This window comes from Lygodium microphyllum, chromosome 14 (assembly GCF_053477565.2).
Source record: "Lygodium microphyllum isolate KBCC chromosome 14, Lygodium_microphyllum_v1.1.10, whole genome shotgun sequence".
NCBI classification, from domain to species: domain Eukaryota; kingdom Viridiplantae; phylum Streptophyta; class Polypodiopsida; order Schizaeales; family Lygodiaceae; genus Lygodium; species Lygodium microphyllum.
In genome coordinates this window covers 27,682,204-27,704,262 of record NC_141148.1, presented here as the reverse complement: position 1 = coordinate 27,704,262, position 22,059 = coordinate 27,682,204, and positions in this window count along the sequence as shown.

Below are 22,059 nucleotides of genomic sequence, written 5' to 3'. Positions count from 1 at the left end.
CACAACACATTCCATTGGAGTGGTAGAGTTCATTCTTGCACACATTTCTACTGTCACAACCTTTGTCAAAGTAACTCGTTTACTGTCACAATGCAAGGGTCTCACATCCAAACCTACTTACTCTTCATCCAAATTGTGCACATTAGTAGCCTTGCTCTCCTAGAAGCACCATCTTTAAACCTAAATCCCCCTTCTTGTAGATCTTGTATTTCTTGTGCTGCCAAATTAGTGTCCCTTCCAACTCACCAGTCTTGAGTAGACCTCCTAGGATACTCTTCAACAATGTTGGATGGTGTCTATGTATGATCCACATTCTTCCCACAAAACTATACCATTTGCCTCCTAGAACCATGAAGCCTCAAGAGAGATACCTAGAAAATGGGGAATCTACTGTAAGAAAATCTATCTTGTATCATTAAGAAGCATGTTTTTCATATTTGAATTAACCACAAGAAGAAAAACAACACCAATCTTCTCAAATCTTCACGCAATATCATATAACAATTCTCCCACTTGATAATGTCTGAAAATTCTTCAATGAAGGCTAAATCTCCCATGGGTGGTCATTCTCTCTATTTTTTCTTCTCTTTTCAGTTTTGTGGAAAACAATTTGCTATTGTGATACAACTTTCTATAGCTTCAGAGGATAGTGGGATTAATCTGTCACATAGAGGCCGCATCAAGATAGTGACATGCTTCTGCCATTGAGGGATGCACTTCTTGTAGAAAGTGGATTTGGCAATGAAGATCTATAATTCTTCAACAGCTATAGGGATTCTCCAATCTTCCATTGCTTTTTTTTCATTTCAACAGTGCCACTTCTTCTATTTTCAGCCTTTGTTGGTTCTTGTTAATGGTAGATTTCCTCTGTTGTTGCACACCAAAAACATGGGGCCTCAAGAGAGACAACAAGAAATCAGGGAATCTATTGCAAGAAAATCTATCTTGTATCATCAGCAAGCATATTCTTCATATTTGAATCAACCACAAGAAGAAAAAAATACCAACCTTCTCAAATTTTCATGTAGCATCATATAGTAATTCTCCCACGAATTTATCACAAGAAAATTTTGATAGATTATTTATATTCTTCATTAAAAAAACAAGATAACACAAAGGAATACTCCATCTTGAATGGAAGTCATCACATAGATTTCATCTTCAATAGCTTCATAGTCTGTCTCATGATCTCTCACTCATAAATACATTGTTTTGTATGAAAATTTGGCTATCTCTCACCCTCTATCTCTCTCACATATACTCTCTCTCAATAATACATTTACATAATGGGTAATAATACTCTATAACCCCTCTTTGGTCTTGGATACCCCTCCCAATAGGTATGTCTAATATGAAGGGTCACCAGAGCCACTACAGTGTCCTTTCATGGCTCAACAATGTCACTATCACTTCAATCTTCACTCGCAAGGCCAATCTATACCGTCAATGCTAGAGGAGATAGGCAACCTTCTAGGCCTACCTACAATCTTGGAGCCTGAGATGGAGGCAATGATTGATGCATTGATTCCCATGAATGTCGAGACTTCTGATCCGCTTAGAGAGGAAGCATCCATACCATTATATGGTGGATGCTGAGTAACTCGGCTAAAGACATTGCTTGCACTCTTAAGTGTGCAAGCAAAATACGGGTGGAGCGATACAAGTGTGACAGAGTTGTTTAGGTACCTTGTACATACGCTTCATTGATTTTTTTTTTCGGCACTATTATTACAAACATTTGTGCTTTTTCAAGGTGCTTTCTGATTTTTTTCAGGTTATTGAAATATCATATATTACCACCTGCAAATACCATGCATGAGTCTCGTGATGATGCATGACATGTTTTACGGAAGCTTGGCATGGACTACAATAACATCCATGCATGTACCAACGATTGCTGTCTGTTTTGGGGAGAATACGAGATTATGGAGACATGTCCAAAGTGTGGGGCTCATAGGTATCGACAGGACTTGCAAAGGTAAACCATCCCTCAAAAAGTTCTTAGACACTTTTCGCTTATCCCCCGCATAAACCACATGTTTCGTACATCTAGCATGGCAAGCTTGACAACGTGGCATGCATAGAATAGGTCCACGGATGGAGTTCAACGAATATCAGCGGATTCGTGTGCATGGAGCCACATTGACTCTACCTTTCCAGGCTTTGCCCGAAAGCCAAGGAATCTTCGGCTCGGTCTTGCAATGGATGGCGTGAACCCATTCAGTCTACGCTCAACTTCTTACAGTGTGTGGCCTATAGTCCTTGTCAACTACAATATCCCTCCATGGCTTTCTACGAAGAAAGGACATTTCATCCTTAGCTTGCTCGTCCCAGGCCGCTACAAAGTAAAAAATATGGACGTGTATCTTCATCCATTAGTCGACGAGCTTAAGATTTTGTGGGAGGAGGGGTCACTGTGCAAGATATGAGCAGGCGTGATGGTCGGCGGCGGCCAGCCAATATTCGTGCCATTCTCATATGGATGATGCATGACTTGCCGGGATTGGGAGAGTGCTCAGGTGAGTAGGCCTCCATTCTCGCTGGTAATATCTATATTTTATCTCGTTCAATCAAGTATTCACTAGGTCATGGTGTTGGAATATGTCTAGTTACCTCAGGTTATCATGCATGTCCATTGTGCAGGCCATAGTTAGACTCCTGAAGTTCATGAACCATGAAGAAGATGGTATATCAAGGACATGCTGCTTTCTTGCCGGAGGATCATGAACTTAGGGAAGGTTTCCTTGGATGACCTCCAACACGTGTGAATGCCGCAAGCTGGTATGAGCTGAAAATGGTCCACGCGGAATCACATCCAAATGGAATGCGGCGGTTCTCAGTTTTCTACGAGTTTCCATATTGGACCCACTTACAGGTCAACCACTTGTTGGATCCCATGCATATTTTCAAGAATGTGGGCAGCTTATTATGGGACCACATCACAAGAAAGAGAGACACTATAGGGGCACGAATGGATTTGAAGGAGGTAGGTAAGATGGAGGCACTTTGGCCGTAGTCGAGTGCTGATGGTCGCGTGCAGATTCCTCGTGCTCCTTGGGTTTTTTCTACTAAAGAAGAGTGCATTGTGAAGCAAGTAATCAAGTCTATCTGCACTCCGACGGATATGATGCATTCTCTCAGGTCTGCATTTTCTAAAGATGACCAATTATCAGGGCTAAAATTCCATGACTGGCATAAGATATATCAGGTTTGTACTACGAATGGATTGTAATTAGTGTGGGCATTTTACTATTTGGAATGTATCCATTATTCATAATGCTTTCTCATTTATGCCATTTTGTACTACCGATCGCGATCGCAGGATGTCTTACTCCAGAAATACGTGGGGCCATTTACAAGTTGTTGACTTTGGTGCAATGGATCTCATAAAAGAAGATTAAGATGTCCTCTATTGAATCCGTGAGGCGGGGAGCAATGGAGACGGTCTGTCTCTTTGAGAAATACCTGCCCACCAGCATGCTCACGATACAAATCCACCTTCTTGTGCATCTTGTGGATGAAGTGAAGATTGCTGGACCTGTCCATACGCGATGGATGTTCTTCTTGGAGCGCTTCATGAAAACCCTGAAAGGCTTTATGTGACAACGAGCTCGGCCTGAAGGTAGCATGGCCGAAGGTTGGTTGGTGTCTAAGGCGCTAGTGCATATTTCACAATGGCTACCAATGGTGGAACCAAACAATGAAATGCTATGGTCGCTGAAGGACGATGATAGACTGACTAGAGATGTGCTGGTTGGAAATGAGGTAGAAAAAAGAATGGATGCCTCAATGGAAGAGAAGGTGAATCACTTTTGTATGTTGCACCATGCCTCTATGGAGACATGGCTCGCCAAGTACCAAATCACTAGGCAAGATCGAGAGGAGGCGCGAGCTGAATTCTGATGTAGTACGCGTCATCGACCGATTCGATATCCCGAAGGCATGGAGGAGATAATGCGATTTATGCCAACACGATGGTTGCATGGAGCTTTGACTGCAGCGTCTCGCGAATGGACAGAGGTCTCAATGGAGGAGTGGGAATTCGCGAGGGGATGTAGTCCAAAGGTGATGAGGGGTTTAGAATCTATCATATCTAAATTTTATATGCGACATCTAATTTGAGTGTTTCAATGTACAGTACAAAATATATATCGTAGCGTGGTTGCACGGACGGCATTTTCGCGTGGAGCGTATTGACAAAATGCGCTCCACAATGTACTGTGGTATCATGGCAAGGTTCAAGCAAGAGAGCCGGCGACGAGCAACGGATCCAAACACGTTTGTGGATGAGATGGAGTATTTTGGGAACTTGCAAAGTATTATTACGGTGGATTACCGTAGCTTCTCCATGATACTATTCGATGTGCAGTGGTTCAAAGTGGTACTTGGAGGAGCTGGAGCAACAGTTCGACGAGGTCCATCATAGATTCAAAAAAAAAATGGATGGATTTGCACGACACCTTTGTGTTGCTAGCCCTGAACCAGTGCATGGACTCATTTACTTGCTAATTGTATTACGACATGGTTTATGTCACAATGGTTTGAACTCTCTTATACGTGTTTATGAACAGGTAATCTTCTATCCAAACCCCCGACAACCTCAATGGTGGTATGTTATATCTTCAACTCCCCGAAGTGCGAGAGTATATGGTCAAAGCGATGTTCCGAGCATAGATGAAGATAATATACAAATAGAGGGGTCGATATTGTAAGGGATGGAGGCCGTCGAAAGCTTGGAGCCAGGATCGGCTAACAATGATGGAAATACAGGACTCCAAGAATTCTTTGAGAATGAGGTAGACTCATTCTTTTGTGGTGATATGTCTATCAACCTTCTAGTGTATGCGGAGTTGTGTCAAGAGATTAACATGGGACCATAGGATACTTCATACTTGGAGCATCCACTTACTCAATTCGTTGACCAATCGCTTATAAGGGTACACAAGATATGCATTTTAAGTGAGATTTTTTTAAAATGATTTATATTACTGTACTTTGTATGATTTTATTCTAACATAATTTTTTGTCTGTGCAAGTAACATTTTCATGATGAGTCGAGGGATGAGCGATGAGGAGTTACAGGACATCTTCGCACACATGTCTCCAGACCAGATCGCCAGATTCAGAGAGATGGTAGACCAGAAGCTGTCTCGATCTTCGTCATGGTGCTCTGCTAGATCTGCTTCAGCGCGATCGGATGCTTCGACTTTAAGCAAACGATCTCAACGCTCACGACTTAGGCCAAAGGGAGGGAGTGCATAAGGATTAGGGGGATGTTGCAGAGATACAGGGGCAGTGAGCTCGCAGTCGACACGGAATACAAGTGTGACTCCTCGCTCTCGTAGCTCAGGTCGATGCTCTGGAGACACGGACGTGGTGTCTCCGTCTCGTCGTTCAACTGGAGTTGCGTCACCTCCAAGATTTGTCACACCTGTGGGGACGTCTACTCCAGTTACTCCGGCTTTTGCGCAGCCGTCAGCAGGTGGTAACCCTGTGGGTGCCACTCTAAGAGATATTACCCCCGTCGGTACAGCGGATGCACAAGGGTCTCCTGGATATACCCAGGAATGTGGACGTAGATGGGAGAGGACCCATCTTAGGGAGACTCCTAGGGGTTATGGATATCTAGTCGATAGTAGGTCAGGAGCGATCATCATGAATGATGAGGGGAGGAGGGTGATGGCTCGCATAAGAGAGTTGTGCCAACAAGTTTTTCGGCACAACGTCTTGGATCATTGGAAGAACATACCGTAGGGGAGCAAGGACTACATAGTAGCATCCTTGCACGAGGAGTTCTCGGTGCCAGCCGCAGTAGATAGATTCTCTATGGGCTGGATGATGGATTGCATTTGTGCATATATGTCACATAGATGATCCAACGCACGCAAGGCAATCAAGAGTGGGGCTGCAAAGCCCGAGTAGTTAGATACAGACAATTGGCGCCGACTGAGGGAGGAGGCTACAGATTCTCCAAGACGTTGAAATCAGCAGCGCGAGGCAGCGAGAGCACGACTCGAGGTCGGAGTGGTCCATCATCTTGGGAGTGGTGGCCACAGGACATATTCGGAGGACTTTGTAAGTTTTTCTTTTGTTTTTCTTGTTTATTTTTTTGAAATATTCTTTGTACTGACAATCATGTTTCTAACAGTTAGCATTTTGTTTTCTTTGCAGACTCGATATGCAAAGAGGCACAGTCTCACTGCATTGATCGACCGATTGTATAGACGCGGCGGCCCTGTAAGTCACTCATCTTTCTTGTCCATAGTTACCATGAGATATTTGAATGTATTATTGTATGGTGGACTGATGTGTTGTTTCTTTTTCTGCAGAGTCCGTTTGATGGTCCTTTGCAGTGGGACGAGCTTTCGGGGGACGAGGATGCGTAGCTCGCTCTTGGATCCCTGGAGCTCACACACCTTTATTTTTGAGTCGCTTGAGATCTATGTAGACATTTTCTATGTATTAGTGATATCCTGTCATGATTATACCAATCGCTTTTTATGCAATCATGTATTTATTTCATGTATCAGTTTTATGATTTCAGTATACATTGTTTTTGTTTGCAAGCGCATTGTACACAATAGTGCAGAAACCATTTTGTATGGCTCTCATAAAGCACATAGTGCCACAATTTTTTTTTCCTATTACCATCGCTATTAGCGTCGCAAATTTAGTGCTCGCATCGCTATTAGCATTGTTATGCACGTCGCAAACCGTCGCTATCAACATCGGTATTGGCATCGCTATCAGCGACGCCAATACCGACACTGATAGCGATGCCAATACCGACTGTTCTATGGTGTTGCCAATAGTGACGCTTTTTGCGATGATGGGGGCAAATTTTATTGTTTGCATTTTCGTCGCTTTAAACATCGGTATAAGGCCTATATCTTGTAGTGATTGTCATTTAATTGTTGAGTAGTGCATTCCTACATTAATGAGTTGTCCACTAGCAAAGCTCACTCAAACGTCCATTATGTTTGCCATGTTGACATAGAACCACATGCATTTTGGATGTATCGATATGCACATGGGATGCTCATGTCTAATTTGGGTTTGGTAAGATAGGTGTTGTTGTTAAAACCTTCTTCTCTTGGGGGGTTACTTGTAAAGATATAAGTTTATCACATGGATTCAACAAAAGGGACTTTTACAATACCCCTTTTAGACACTTTTTTTATACATAAGAGTATCATTTAATGGGAATATTCATTGGTTGATATGAGAAAAGGGATTATTCTATTCATGATAGATTTATAGACAAGGGCTTTCTAAATTATGCCTTGAATGCATATAATAGTAAGGATTTATCTTTCATGAACCCTTGAGCTTGTTCAATGCTTTATAGTATCTTAACTTGGTTTTTGTGTTTACTTTCTTGTAATTAATATTTATATGCTCCATTGTGTAGGTGAGCCCTAGTCTATTGAATTTTTTTTTGTTAGCACACAGTACAAGATGAGGTTGCACTCATCTACCTTAGTGGTGCTTAGCTACATATACTAGACTTAGTTTCTTTCCTTCCTCTATGAGGTTTATGTTTCTAAATTTAAATATGTAAGCATATCATGGGTTCAAAACAAGGGATTTTTAAAATATTATTTTTATATGTAATATTCGAGGTTAAGATGCTCACCTTTTTTCATTCTAACAGTCTTTTTTGGTATATAGTGGAATAATTATACATTGTACACTTAAAATGATTGTTATTCTAGAAGCATAATTAGTATGTAACTTTACAAAATAAATTTGATTTCACCATGCATTTTCTTGTTCTTTTGCTTGAGGGTGTCACTCATCAATGTATGTATATAGCATGTGGGTTCAACATAACAGATTTTCTAAATATAGTTTTTACACATTTTTTACATAAAGAAGGGTGCCATTTATAGATTGAATGGATAAGGGGTATGTTTATTGTAGAAAAAATTCATAGATAATGATTTTTAAAAATAGGCTTTCAACACACGTGATGTAGAGGGTTTACATCATATAGTGAACCCTTGAGTTCTTGTGATGGTAATCACATTGTCAAGGATTGACAAGTGTCTTGATCATTGATATCTCCATGCCAAAGAGATATATAGGCACTAAAAATACATGGGAGTGATGTCACATGTAGACCTCTTTAGTCTTTGTGATTATCATTAGGGGTTTCCTAATGGCTAAGCCTATGCCAAATATAGACTAAGGGCATGCTAGCCTTACTAGTACACTAGGTGTACATTGATAGATGCCAAGCATAGGCTACAAATATGCATATCATATGCTAAGGATATGCTAGGCATAGGCAAAGACATGGTAGACTTGGCTACAATAGGGATAAGATAGGCTAGGATTCATTAACCAAGATGATGATAGACTTAGTTGAGCTTGCCTATGATAAGTTTGGGCGAAGCTACAAAGGCATGCATATGCTTGGCCAAGTGTGGCCCAAGTAATATCATCCTCAACTAGGCTTGGTTGAGCTTGGGGGGACTCCCTTAGGGTGGTATGCTTGGCTACGCTACGGTTAGATAACTTAAGCTAGTCTCTCTCTCTTTCTCTCTTCTCACTCTACTCTTTCTTTCTTTCTATCTTTTCTCTATTCTCTCTCAAGTCTATTTTTAACACTACTCTCCTCAACTGTCTCTCTCTCTTTCTCTCTCTATGTCTTTATGTGCCTCTACCTCTCCCTCTCATTTCTCTCCCCACTCTCCTCTCTCACTCTCTTTCTTCTCTCTTCTCTCTTTCTCTCACTTCACCTCTCTCTCTCTTTCTCTCTCTCTATACTACTTGTATTTCTTTCTCCCCCTCTCTTCCCCCTCTCTCTACTCCGTCTTCCCCCTATCTCTCTCTCTGTCACCCCCTCACACACACACACACACACTCTCTCTCTCTCTCTCTCTCTCTCTCTCTCTCTCTCTCTCTCTCTCTCTCTCTCTCTCGTGTGCAACCTTTTAAACTACATTGATATAAATATAAAAATTTGCTTTTTGAAAAATTGAATACTATACTAAAGTTCATACCAACTATGCAAAATTTTTCCAAGACTTATCAATATCAAGTTCCAAAATAAGCTTTATGTCTTGTAACATGAAAGAGAATTACTTGTGAGAATTTTCTAACAACATACTTCAAGTACTTGAATGATCTAAGCTTTCATTATAGCCCTTAGACCTATTTGATGTAAGATTGCAAAATGAGAATGTGCATCATGAGAATTATACAATAGCATTTAGGGTTGAAGAGGGTTCATCTTCTCTACATGTGCTACTGATTGATACTTTTTAGCAATATATGTCGTCATAACCTTTATTGTAAGTCCATGACACACTTTAAAAACTGGAAATTAGTCCCCCAAAGTCTAGTGCTTGGAACTTTGTAATGTTCTAGTTTGTTCTAGTCATTCTAGCATGTATGCTTTCCTAGGTATTGCTACTCTCAATGTCCCATTATTCTGTGTGGTAACATAGAGCTAGGTAGAAATATCTTATGGTAAACATCTTCATAATTTGAATGTGGTAGCATAGAGCTAGCTAGGAATATCTTATTGTAAATACTTAAATAATATCTTCATTCTTAGCACATATGAATGGTAAATCTCAATTCTCAGCTCCTTATATATATTTATCACAACTTTTGATTTGTATAAGCAATCGATTTAGGTTTCATACCACAAATTTTAGATTATGTATATGATAATTTCTTTTTAGATATTATTTTCCTTATTTCTTGCAAATTTTTCCTAGCAACTCAAATAAAAATATATTACCTCTATAATTAGTATTCTATTATGCCAAAGATGAGTCTTAAAAGTGAGTTTTTGGGTGTGGTACAATGATGCTACAACTACAAGTAACACATTTGGCATAAATTTTTAGGTGATCAAGAAACACCATGGTAGATCTCATTGATTAGGTTGAAGAAAAATGGTATCATATATATTGTGCATACATATTAAAAGGCACATGGCATTGCTAACTTTCCATATAGTTTGATTATGTTGTCTCTCCGCAAGTTCATTAAGAACATAGTTGCAAAACTTTTTTGTAATATTTCGTCTTAGGAGAAACATTAGGAATATTTTGAAACAATCCCTTAAATATTGATTGTTTTGTTTGGGGTAAAGGTGCTTGTGCATAGCATGTGTATTAGTTACATTGACAATACCCGCACCATGTATTAGTTACTTGCACACCTGTACACTACCCATGCCACTTCACTCTTTATTCTTTCAATGACATTTGAATAAAGGGAAGGTCAGTCAAACATCATGACTCTTGGAGTTCTAACATCTTGTGTCTCTCTCTCTTGCTCTTGATCCTTCCACCATAGCTCTTACTTTTGCTTCATGCTTCCACTTCACGACTCACTCCCTTCAACTATTATTAGAGTCATCCTCCCTGAGAGCATAAGTCCAACCTAGCATTACTTCAGCTTGTGGAGAATACCTTCAGTTCACAACTTTCATGGTAGCCACGACTCAGCTTGGAGTGGCATGTATTGTTGCTTAATTACATCCCAACTTGTCAAGGCAAGTTCTGGAGCTTCATTGAACTCCCTCTAAGCTCCCCTTGAACCCTATTGATCTCAGCCCATGAGCTCAAGATAATAGGTGCAATTTGCACTAATTGGGATGTCTCCTTCTCTGATTAGAGTTTCTTGATCCTAAATCATCTTCAACTTTTGGCATTGCTCCTAGTACTTGGAAACCTTGTGGACTCTTTCTTTACATTGGTCTTGTGATTCTAGGTATCATTTGAAGCTTTGGAGATCATCCATTAGCTCATAGTTTGTGATAGTTTGCTGTCATACAGTTTAGGATAGAACTTACCTCATTGTCCGGAGGTTATTTATACTTCCCAAGATGTCTATTTGATAGGGGTCATTTGGGGGTACTATGCCAATGTATTGGAATGCTATGGGACTAATTTGAGCACTCATTAACTCAATTTTATAGAGGTTTTTTACTATTGTAATAAGTAGGGCATTGAATGCTATTTTGTCTTAGAAACTTCATGCATATTTCCATTAGATGCTTTCCAAGCATTTTGGATGCTACACTAGGGTATATAATTGATCTTACATGCTTGGTTATACTCTTTACAAGATCTTAAGTTGGGATTGGAGCTATGACTCTTAACATTAGCTATCATTCACTATTATGTATAGTCATTTGATGCCAAAGTAAGAGCTTTCCAAGTAACTTGGATTGGATGCCCCCAGATATATACTACTTGGATCTTGGATGTATGGATGCCTTCCACATGATGTTTTGAGCCTTGTTTGCTCATCTAATTGTGGGAGCTTTGGATTAACCACCAAGACCCATGGACCGCTTATTGTTTCAAGCGTTCCAAGCCGAGCCCTAATGGCTACCTCTCACGTAGCCGACGTGCCATCCACATCTATGGGTATAGTGAGCTTACCTCCATGCCGATCAAGTTACCTCCTCTCTCGCACACTCCGGTAGCTCCACGATCCAAGTGCAAGCTTCAAGCAAGCTCCATCCTCAAGCTCCACACTCTAAGCTCCATAGCCGCGAGAAAGACAAGAGAAGAGAAGAGAAGAAAAGAAGAGAGGGAAAGATGGAGAGCTTCTCCTCCTCGGTCCCTCACCCTCAACACACACTCACTCCCTCACACTCTCACACTCTCTCAAGTACAAGCTCAAGAAAGCAAGAAGAAGAAGAAGAAGAAGAAGAGACCCACTTTTTGCCACACATAAGAATGAGCTTCTCATTCACTTCTCAACTTTATATAGAAAACCCTAAATCCCTTTTGGGCGGTCATCCCCTTATCCCCTTTTTTACATGACCGACTGTGGCCTAGGCCCTTTTTCCCATTGTCTTTCTATCTTCCTAGCTTCCTTTTCACCACCTCTCTACATTTACAAATTGTACGGGTGAGAGCACAACACTTCTTAAATTAAGTCATGATGCGCTTGCACTCTTTTACAAAAGTATTAACTCACGCTTTTCCTTTTGCGCCTTTTTCCCTTATTTAGGACTTTTCTGCGCTTCTTGTGTTTCTAGATTTTTCTTGGCATGCCTTCATCTTCCATTTCACTTTGCCTTGGCCTTTGCCTTCTGCTTTAGCTTTTCTAGATTTTCCACCTTGTTTGTCTGACGGTTAACATTACTCGCCTCCTAGACGAGTGCGAGTCCTATGGCACTCACCGTCGTAGGTAGCTGGCTTTAGCATGCACCGAAGATGTGGGTGGCAAGGGTGCCTATGGTTGCCATGGAGGAGTGTTGGTGGTGGTGTGGAGGAAGGTCCTTGGGGGCACATTGGTGGCCTAGGTGGCTGGTGGAAGGGTTGTTGGAGTTGGTGGTAGGGCTCTTCTTTGTTGGGGATTGTACCGATGGCCAACACAAGTGTTGGTTTGTTGGGGATTCTGCACATGATGATTCTTTGCGGACTTGCAGGATGATTAAGGATAAGGATTCAGAGTTGGGTGTCAATAAAGAGCAAATGACACTTTCGTTGGAGTCTTCAATACCTGAAATTTGAAAACCTCTCATAAGTGGTCTCTCCCTAGGGGTAGGGCTAGTCTTCTCTATCGTGCACAAGACATAGTTCAATTAGTTTGGGAGACAAGTCGAACTCTAAGCAAGCTGAGAGTATTGTCCTGCACTTGAGGACCCAAACTGTGTATATATTTTGGTACAGATATTATGTGAGTGTTCGCCCATACTTATATATTACATTGTTAGAAGATCGCGGGCTGGTTTCTTGTAACAATGTGTGGATGAAGCAAAGTTGTCCATGTTGAGAAGAATACATGAAGGTGTATGAGACATCCTTGGCATTGTGATTGCATAACGTAGCATAATTGAACACATGGACACCGCACTTTCGGTAGAGTTGGGAGCTATGGGACTTGCTTGATGAGGACGGTGTATTTTCATGGCCATTCGTGTGGTGCTTACCACAATTGATTGCAATGGTATTAAGGCAGAGTGCAAGAGGGAATCATGTGAATGGGTCAGGGTGACAGGTCTAACCATAGGCGAGACAAGCTCCCTAGGTATGTCGTGCCCTTGATGTGCCCTGAATAATTGTGGGTGATGCTAAAGAGCTAGGGGACTAGGGATGGAGCCAGCCGACCAAGGTCACTAGATGCACCTAATTTGAGGACCCCTAGGTGCTGTGCTGTGATCGTGAATGCTTCGTATCTTTTAATTTTTTTCATTTTCATTTTTTTCTTTTCTATTTTCTTTTTCGTTTCCTTTTCTTGTTCTTTTTTCTTTCTTTCTTTCTTTCTCTTTTTTTTTTGAACTTCCTGTGTACAACCATTGCAATATGTTGAGGCTATCAGCCTTTCAATGGGTTGCAAAATATCCATCTTCGAGGCTCGAGAAATGGATATTACAGTGATGATTGTGCCCTAGCCTCATTGTTGTTGGAGAAGCAATCGTTGAGATGGGGAGATACATTTGAGATATTGCAAACCTCTTTGCGACACGCGATGTTGGTACAATTGAGGTAACAACTACCGTGAGCCAACGGTAGAGCTTGACCCAGAAAGAGAGCCAATGGTAGAGCTTGACCTAGAAAGAGAGCGTAGCCCATGATTATGCTTTGGGCCATGCGATGTGGGCGGTCGGCAAGGGTGATTTTCACTTTCGGCAGCGTGGCTTTGTCGCGGCTCTTTGTGGGGTCGGTGGTTTTGCGCTGACTTGGGCATTGAACACTTTTGCACAAAGACATGCATCATCCTGCATCCACTTGTCACTTCATGAGAGTACATGCATGACATATGCCGCAGCTTTAATAAACTAGTGCGATGCAAGGAGACATCGCTTATCTGAATTCCATGGTGTTGACTTAGTACTCATCACCTGTGCTTGATTAGCTTTTTCTTTTGCTAAAGACGTGAAATATATTAAACGCAAATATAAAAAGTTTGTACAATTGGGAAACATGTCACCACTTAACCATTTAAAGACAAAAAGTCATGGCCAGGAAGCGTTTGATAAGCTTTTTATACAACATGGGGATACTCTATTTGTATGAGACGAGGTGAATCCGGGAAGTCGGGCGACTAAGGTTCTGCTCTAGTGCAGGGCTCCTGTGAGGTTGGGCAGGGAAGATGTCGGTTGGGACCCGGATGGTGTAGTCCCTGGCCGCAACTGTTTCCAAAATGCTTTTAAACAATGCGTCAAATTCCTACTTGTCCCAAGCTTCCCTCTCCTCTTTCGAGCACCTGGTTCTCGAGTGTCTGTTGGGGGCCCACACGATCGGTGTTGCTACGCCCTGTGTGCTCCCTTGAGCTCTCCTTCTCTTGGCTTGGGGGGTTTTCGGCCTACGTCTTAGGCGGTGTCGTTTAGGGCCTCGTTTCTTTACATACTTTTTAAGGGTAGGTACGTAGCCTCCTGACAGAGGAGCTTGTGCTGCATGCTCCCTTCAACGGTGGATAGCATCATTGCAAGCTAGCTACACTCGGTGCTCCATGTCGGCCACCGTAGGGGGACCTGCAAAATGGGAACCAAGGATTAGGCCCTGAGACAGGATAAAACTATTCGCATGGAAGGGATTATACAATGGGTTATCAAGCGCATATGATGAGGAGGGGAGAGGTGAGGCATGCAGTGTTTGTTGTAGAGAGATGGCCCCCATGATGATGTTCGTTTTTCCTCCAGCCATTAGCAGATCTTGGCTTATGCTAAGTTGCGTGGACTGGTTGTCATGGAGTGGAGCAGGCCTTATCCCTGGAAGGATAGACCAAAAAAGGGGAAAGGTGTATAGAAAGGGACGGTGCCCCATCTACACCATCAGAGATGTTGGTTAGAGCTTCGTATGTCGATAATGAGAGTTGCATGCCCTCCTCCTGTAGGCGCGAATGGCCACACAAATTCTTGTGTGGTGAGAGGAGGACCTGAGGAGCTCAGCCTATCAAACCCAACTCTTCTCCTTGCGCTTGACTATCATTGCTTGTGTGTGTTGATCTTATCTATACAAGGTCACAAATTTTATTGTTTATTTATGTACATGTTTACAAATCCATGTCACTTCAGGAGGATAAAAACCAATTGTAGAACTAGAGTGTGGCACAGCATCTAGTACTCGTAGCAGCCTTCTTAATAACATCAGGTATTTTGCAATGTCAAGTACCATGGAACCTTGTCCGAGTCTACTTGCAACATGTAGCTCCTCCTCAGTGAGAACCTTATCAACCAAATATTTCTCTTGGCTAGTTCCAACTAAGTCCGTACCCCGAATGGCAGTTAGTACTCAACAGGAAGTTGGCGTCACATAGGTTGGGTCGCTTTGAGACGGACATTTGGCCAATCACTCTTCTGAGACTGTCATGATTTGGGCTCCTAGTTCGGCCATTGCAACACGGTTTTCAAACCAACGTTGTTCAAATTGTTGCTTTAGTTGCTCTATCTCTAAGAGATTTGGTTGGCATAGCACATCATTGAATGTTATAGTTAAGTGTAGCTCATTGGCTTTCTTGTCAGAGGTGAGTCACATGCGTTCATGCAGGAGCCTGTCATAGTGCTCGTCAAGTTGTTCTTGCTCTTCCCAGGATAAGGGAAATGGTAAGTATTCTTCAAGTTGCTCTTTAGGAAATGTGTCCATGTATGCCAAGACATAGACACGTGCAAACACTTTGAGCTTAGCATCCAACTCGGTTAAGCATTCTACGACACTTCTATGTTCAATGAGGGCTTTCTCGATTGCTATCTCATGCAAGGTTCTAGGAGTTTGCCTAGGCTTTAGCATAGCTGGGGACTCAGGCCTAGATGAGCAAGATTGGTCAATGCTAGGATTGCTTATGCTCTTAGGGTTTCCATGTTTCTCCTGAGGCTTTGTTATTGTGTCATGGTTCTCCCTGGATGTGACTAGTATAAATTTGTCATCCTATTGTGACAGTGTTGTATCCACTCTTGATTGCTCAATGCGAGTTTTGTTGTCAGTGGATTGAGTGTTGAAAACAATCGTTGATGGTAACGGTTGCTTTGATTTTTTAGAGCACACGGATGTGTCTGAGGTCTCACCGCTATTAGGAGAGACATCAACGGGTTCATTGGTAGATGGACTTGATGCTTTATTCCTCAACTCTCCAGCGCTCTTGGTCTCAATGCTCGTAGGGTCCACAACCACCTGTAGCTGCTGTTGTTTTCATTGTTTTCTCCTCTTTTTATTGGTTAGTGAAGGTGCATAACTTAATGACTCAGGACCCTGAACTAGGTCAACCACCATTGATGTGCCTGGTTGGGCCTCAGCTTTCCCCTTCCCTGTTGTGTCCTCATGGGACATAGCTGCAACCTGTTGGATATCCTTGCTAGGTTGATTAGTCAGATGTGCCATCTCCTTGGCCACATCTTTGAGAGGTTTCTCCTCAAGCCTAGGCTTTAAGTGCTTTGGAAGTGTTGGAGTTGTCAAGGACACTGGTTGCGGCACCTCCTCCACAGGTGTACTACTAAGGACACGCTCTGCTAGGGGCATAGTCACGGCCAAGGGTTATGACTGCTGTGATCCCTGATTGGAAGTAGTAGCCGCTAGTCCAATGGGCTGGCTACCCTTGGTGGATTGCGGTGTCAAGTCCCTAGGGCGATCGGAAGTGGTCGTGTCTTTTGTTGCCCTTTGAGCATTCATCTGTGTAGATCGAGCATGAGTTGATCTAGTCACACTAGGTTACTCAGGCATATCCTTGGGCGGAGAGCTACGGATGGTATCATGTCCCACCTCTTGGACATTTGGAAGCTTAGATGGAGATAGAGATTGGGATTGAGCAGCCGCCCTTGATGACTGCTCTTGTGCTTCCTGTGTCCGTTTGGAAAAAGAGGGTATGAGAGATCTAGGACTCTTAGACAGACTTGGCATTGGCTGAATGATTTTCTCGAGGCTATTAGACGATTGTGCCATTTTCTTTGTTAAGCAATTAGCCTTCTCACGAGCAGCGTTGTGCCTCTGGTGCTCATTATTCTCTTGGGAATTCAAAAGCTCCTTGAGCACTAATGGTCTTTGTGCATGCTCAACGGTTACATATGACATCCGCTTATTAAGCATGCTAGGCTGAGGCTCTTTCTTTCGAACACTCATGTTTGATTTCTTGCCTCGAGACTTGGAGTTTCTCTTAGATTTCCTCCTATGCTTCATTGCTTTTGATGCAATCTAGCCTTCAGCTGATAGAGGTGGTTTAGTAGGGGGTTTTGGTACCCAAATCCATCGGTTACCTGCATAATACCCTTGAGCACGTAGCAATGCTTTGGATATCCATCTCAGCGTTGTATTGGCTCTCCATCGATGCCTTCTTCTATAAGGCTTGGGCTTCTTTTGGGGTCTTCTACGATATTTGTAAGTCCAAAGCCCATCCATGGCATTGTCTCTTGACCTTCTTGTTTCAGGCATGGCCTCACTCACATTGGTTCTTGTCCTTTGACCTGTGCTTTTATCAACTCTTCAAACAAGTCCTTGCTCTCATTAGTACGCTTAACTATTATGTCAGCACCTTCCTTGCCTTTCCCTCGAGATTCGATGAGGTCACCCTTGATAAAGGTTGTGACTCTCCTCACACCTGGTAGTGTCAGGTGTATCCTTCATGCTACATGGTCTTCCTCACACTTGGTTGCCCTTTTGAAGGGTCTTCCTAGGAGGGTTTCCTTCTAGTAATTAGCACTATTTGGAGGAACATGAAATAGGATAGGCAAGCTTTTAGTTTCAATTGTTGCAACGATTTTGCACTTCGCTATGAGTGCTTGTGGGTGTTCCCCGTAAGGGATGAGAGTTGCATTAGTCGGTTTGAGCTCTGGTTGGCTTAGTAGGGTCCATGCTTCATAGGTCAAGATATTGAAATCTGCTCCTTCATCAATCAGAGCATTGATGGTATGCTCTCTTTTCGCGATGAGTTTGACCCGAAGATAGGCAGGTGGTACTATGTCTTCGTCTTTCGAGTCTTGGCCTGTAAATTGAAGCCTTTTGAAAAATGCCCTTGAGTCTCCAATTGCACGACCAGATGTGGATTCTCCACTGGTGTCTTGGATCGTAAGTGTAGTGCTATTCAAGGAGCATCTATCATCAAGATTGTCATATCTAGTCATTCTCGCTCTTGTAGCTTGATGTTGTTGCTTTTTGATTTGACTAGATGCAGTCCAAATGCAACACGTATGTGTTTTTGCAGTGTGGCCTTTTTGCCCTTGTTGGCTAGATGGGCCCATTGAAGTTCTAGGGTCTCTGTTTGTTTCCGTTCGGGTATGGGTTTTTGGTTGCTCTTTTGCAAGTGAGAATCCATGCTCGTGTAGAGCCATTACTACACTAGGGTTCGTTTTGGAGGACCTATCACGGCGCACGTTTTCTCTCCAACCTGCTCGGGGGAGGTGCGGAGGGGGCAGAGCCTCCTCTGCACGGGGGTCCAGGGGGAAGTCCCCCATGGCCCGCAAGGCCGTTACGGTAAATGCCATATGTGATTTAAAAGACCGTTTATAGCCAAATTTTGAACTACTTACTCTAAGTTTCAGCCCAATGATCGATCTATGTTATGGTTTCGGCTCTATATGGTCTCTTGGTCAGTTTCACTGTCTTCAGGTTAAAATTTGAAAAAATCTAAATTTGGCACAACAAGTCTGAATCACAAGGGCCGAGTGTCTGATTCGGACCGTTCGAGGGCCGAGTAGAATGGGCCAAATGTAACTGTTAAATTTGGCCAGTCCGAGTCTGGTTGTCTGAGGGCCAAGTGGGTCGAGGGCCGAATCAAGTGGGCCGAGGGCCAAATTTCAAAGTTGGTCCGAATGCTCAATTCGGATAGGTCGAGCATTGGGTGTTCAAGTCGCGTGGGCCGAGTCAAGTGGTCCAAGTGGTAGTGGGCCGAGTCGGCATGGTCGAGGGCCGAATTTTCGAGCGGTTCGAGGGCCGATTCTGGGACTTGACCCAAAATTGCCATCACTTGGACATGTCGAGAGCGGCGCGTTTATTTGCCGGACTTCAAAATATTCACCATGCCGAGCATTGGAGGCCTTTCCATTGGTCGAGCAGCTCCAGATCCAACCTACTCATGTAGCGGAAGGTGTAGAATTATTTGGACTGGGCAAATAACTCCCGGATGGCCAGATCGAAGCGGATCTACGCGACGAAGATTTCTCCCTCTCTCCTGGTCTCCTAAAACCCTGCAATGCACAATGTGGCCTTTCTTGCCACTCTTGGCCCCTTATCACCCTACCCAGGCCTGCACTCACCTTAATCTTGCTCGACTTACTAACATCTAACCCAAAATTTCATTTTTTTCCCTTCTTTTTCCTGTTTCAGCCTGTTATAAAGCAACAGAAAACCCTACTGTTTACTCCAATGTTTTGCTCCTATCCTTTCTAAATGCAAGGAAAAATCATAAGGAGAATATCTACACTACTCCATCATACTTTCCCAAGTCCAAAACCACAAAAACCTACTTGCTAAGGAGATCGAATACCTCTTCAAACTCCCTCACTTTCTACCTATCTACCTCAAGCACCGATTCGAGGAAAACCCTACTTCAATGCTCGATTCGAAGTGCGCAAGCGCTCAAGGGTTGAATCCGTTGGTCCCGGCAACGGAACCAAAATGTGGAGCTTTTGCTCAACCGCCAAGACCCACGAACCGCTTATTGTTTCAAGCATTCCAAGCCGGGTCCTAATGGCTACCTCTCACATAGCTAACGCACCATCTACATATACGGGTGTAGTGAGCTTACCTCCATTCCGATTGAGCTACCTCCTCTCCCGTGCACTCTGGTAGCTCCATGATCCAAGTGCAAGCTTCAAGCAAGCTCCACACTCCAAGCTCCATAGTCACGAGCAAGAGAAGAGAAGAGAAGAGAAGAGAAGAGGGGAAGATGGAGAGCTTCTCCTCCCTCGTCCCTCACCCTCACACACTCACTCCCTCACATTCTCACACTCCCTCTCTTAAGCACAAGCTCAAGCAAGCAAGAAGAAGAAGAAGAAGAAGAAGAAGAAGAAGAGACCAACTTTTGGCCACACACAAGAATGAGCTTCCCATTCACTTTTCAACTTTATATACAGAACCCTAAATCCCTTTTCGGAGGTCATCCCCTTATCCCCTTTTTTTACATGGCCGGCCGTGGCCTAGGCCCTTTTTTCCATTGTCCTTCTATCTTCCTACCTTCCTTTCCACCGCCTGTCTACATTTACAAATTGCATGGGTGAGAGCCCGGCGCTCCTTAAATTAAATCATGATGCGCTTGCGCTCTTTTACAAAAGTATTGACTTGAGCTTTTCCTTGTGCGCCTTTTTCCGTTATTTAGGACTTTTCTGCGCTTCTTGTGTGTCTAGATTTTTCTTGGTGGGCCTTCGTCTTACATTTCACTTTTCCTTGGCCTTTGTCTTCTACTTTAGCTTTTCCATATTTTCCACCTTGTTCGTCTGACAATTAACACTAATGTTTGAATTTTATTCCAGTGGGAGGCGCTATTTGACACTTGGATGCTACATTGAGTATTTGGTTATGCAGTTGAGCTTGAGGGTCTTATAGTGAGAATGTGGGACTTGGTGACATATACATACTCTTGTCATGGTTTATGTACATGGTTGATGCTTAGTGGGCTGATTTGACATTGCTTTTGGGTTAGCACCTATCTACTTCATGCTATTGTCAGTGATGTATGCATCTTGGTTGGCTATGTATTGAGCTTTCATTACATTCCTCAATCTATTTTGCCTTTGGTTGGTCTCTTCTATTATCCATGAGACCTAGTCTCTATGCATGATGGTTATACCTATGGATTGTATCTCAGTCTAACACATTGATCCTTTGATAGCTCTCACTACCAGTCACATATTCACCCAATGTTAATTGTAGATTTTCCTTGGTAGTTGCAGATTGTCATGTATTAGTGATTTTCCCTCTTTGGCATTGATTTCTTATTATTGTACTTCATTTTTAGCATGTTCTAATTATAGTTCATTGCATTATTTATGTGAGTAGTCACCTCCATTTGACAATCCTTTGCATTGAATTTGTGGATAGCTCATTACTTGGTTCAACTTGATCAAGTAGTGGTCTTGAGACTAATTTGTAGGTTATCACAATAGCCTATTTTTCCCTTTCGTGCATTTTTCTTGGTCTCATTATGGTTGGTGGTTCTAATGATTGTGCTATCTTTAATATTAACAAGTTGGACGGCACCAATCATAGCTACTGAAAGGTCCAAATATAGCAAGTTTTAGTATAGAAAATGTAGGCTAAGCCTTTGAAACATGAGGATGTCAAGTCCGGATATGTTGATGCAGAGGATGGGTTTAAAATGGATGAGCTATGTAAGACCACCATCATTTTGTCCCTCTCTAAGAAGGTTTTCTATAATGTTGTCTTTGATGAGTAATCCGCATGGGACTTATGGGATAAAATTCACAATGCCTATGACAAGCAGAGCTTGCTTCTCAAATGTATTTGCTGAAGTAACTCACGGATGTTTCCATGAAGGAGGATACTTCTATGTCAACCCATTTAAATGAGTTTCATTCTATTTTCAAATATTTGACTTTGTAGGGGATTGAATTCAAGGGTAATCTATCCCCTTTATTCCTCTTGGTACATTGCATGAATCATGGATATATTTCATACTACTATGTGTGTAAACATGCCTACTAATGGGCTAAAGTTATAGGATGTAGAGGGTGTACTCTCGAATGAAGAGGTTAATCAAAAGAATGTTTGTTTCACACACCTCTCACACTTTGATAGCTAGAGGCAATAATTGTTGAGATCTAGAGAGAGAAGATATATACAGCTGCGAGAGGGAGAGAAGAGACACACCATGTACACTCCCAAAGACTATACCATATTGATCACAATCTACATATATATAGGCAAGACCTAGTCTAGATAGGGTGAGCTATATATAGCTCCAAGACCCCCACTTAAACAAAGGTCTAGCTTATGAATCAAAAACCTCTTGGGAAGCACAAAGAAAAAACCCAAGCTCCTATATACAAATGAACAAACATGATCAAGAAGGATTATTTTGTGCATGTAAAGTGAATCCGTGCATGTCAAGTGAAATTCAATATTTATATACAAAGATAACCAAGAGGTCTGAGGTGTATGTGTATATGTGAAGTGTATGGTGCCTACAAGG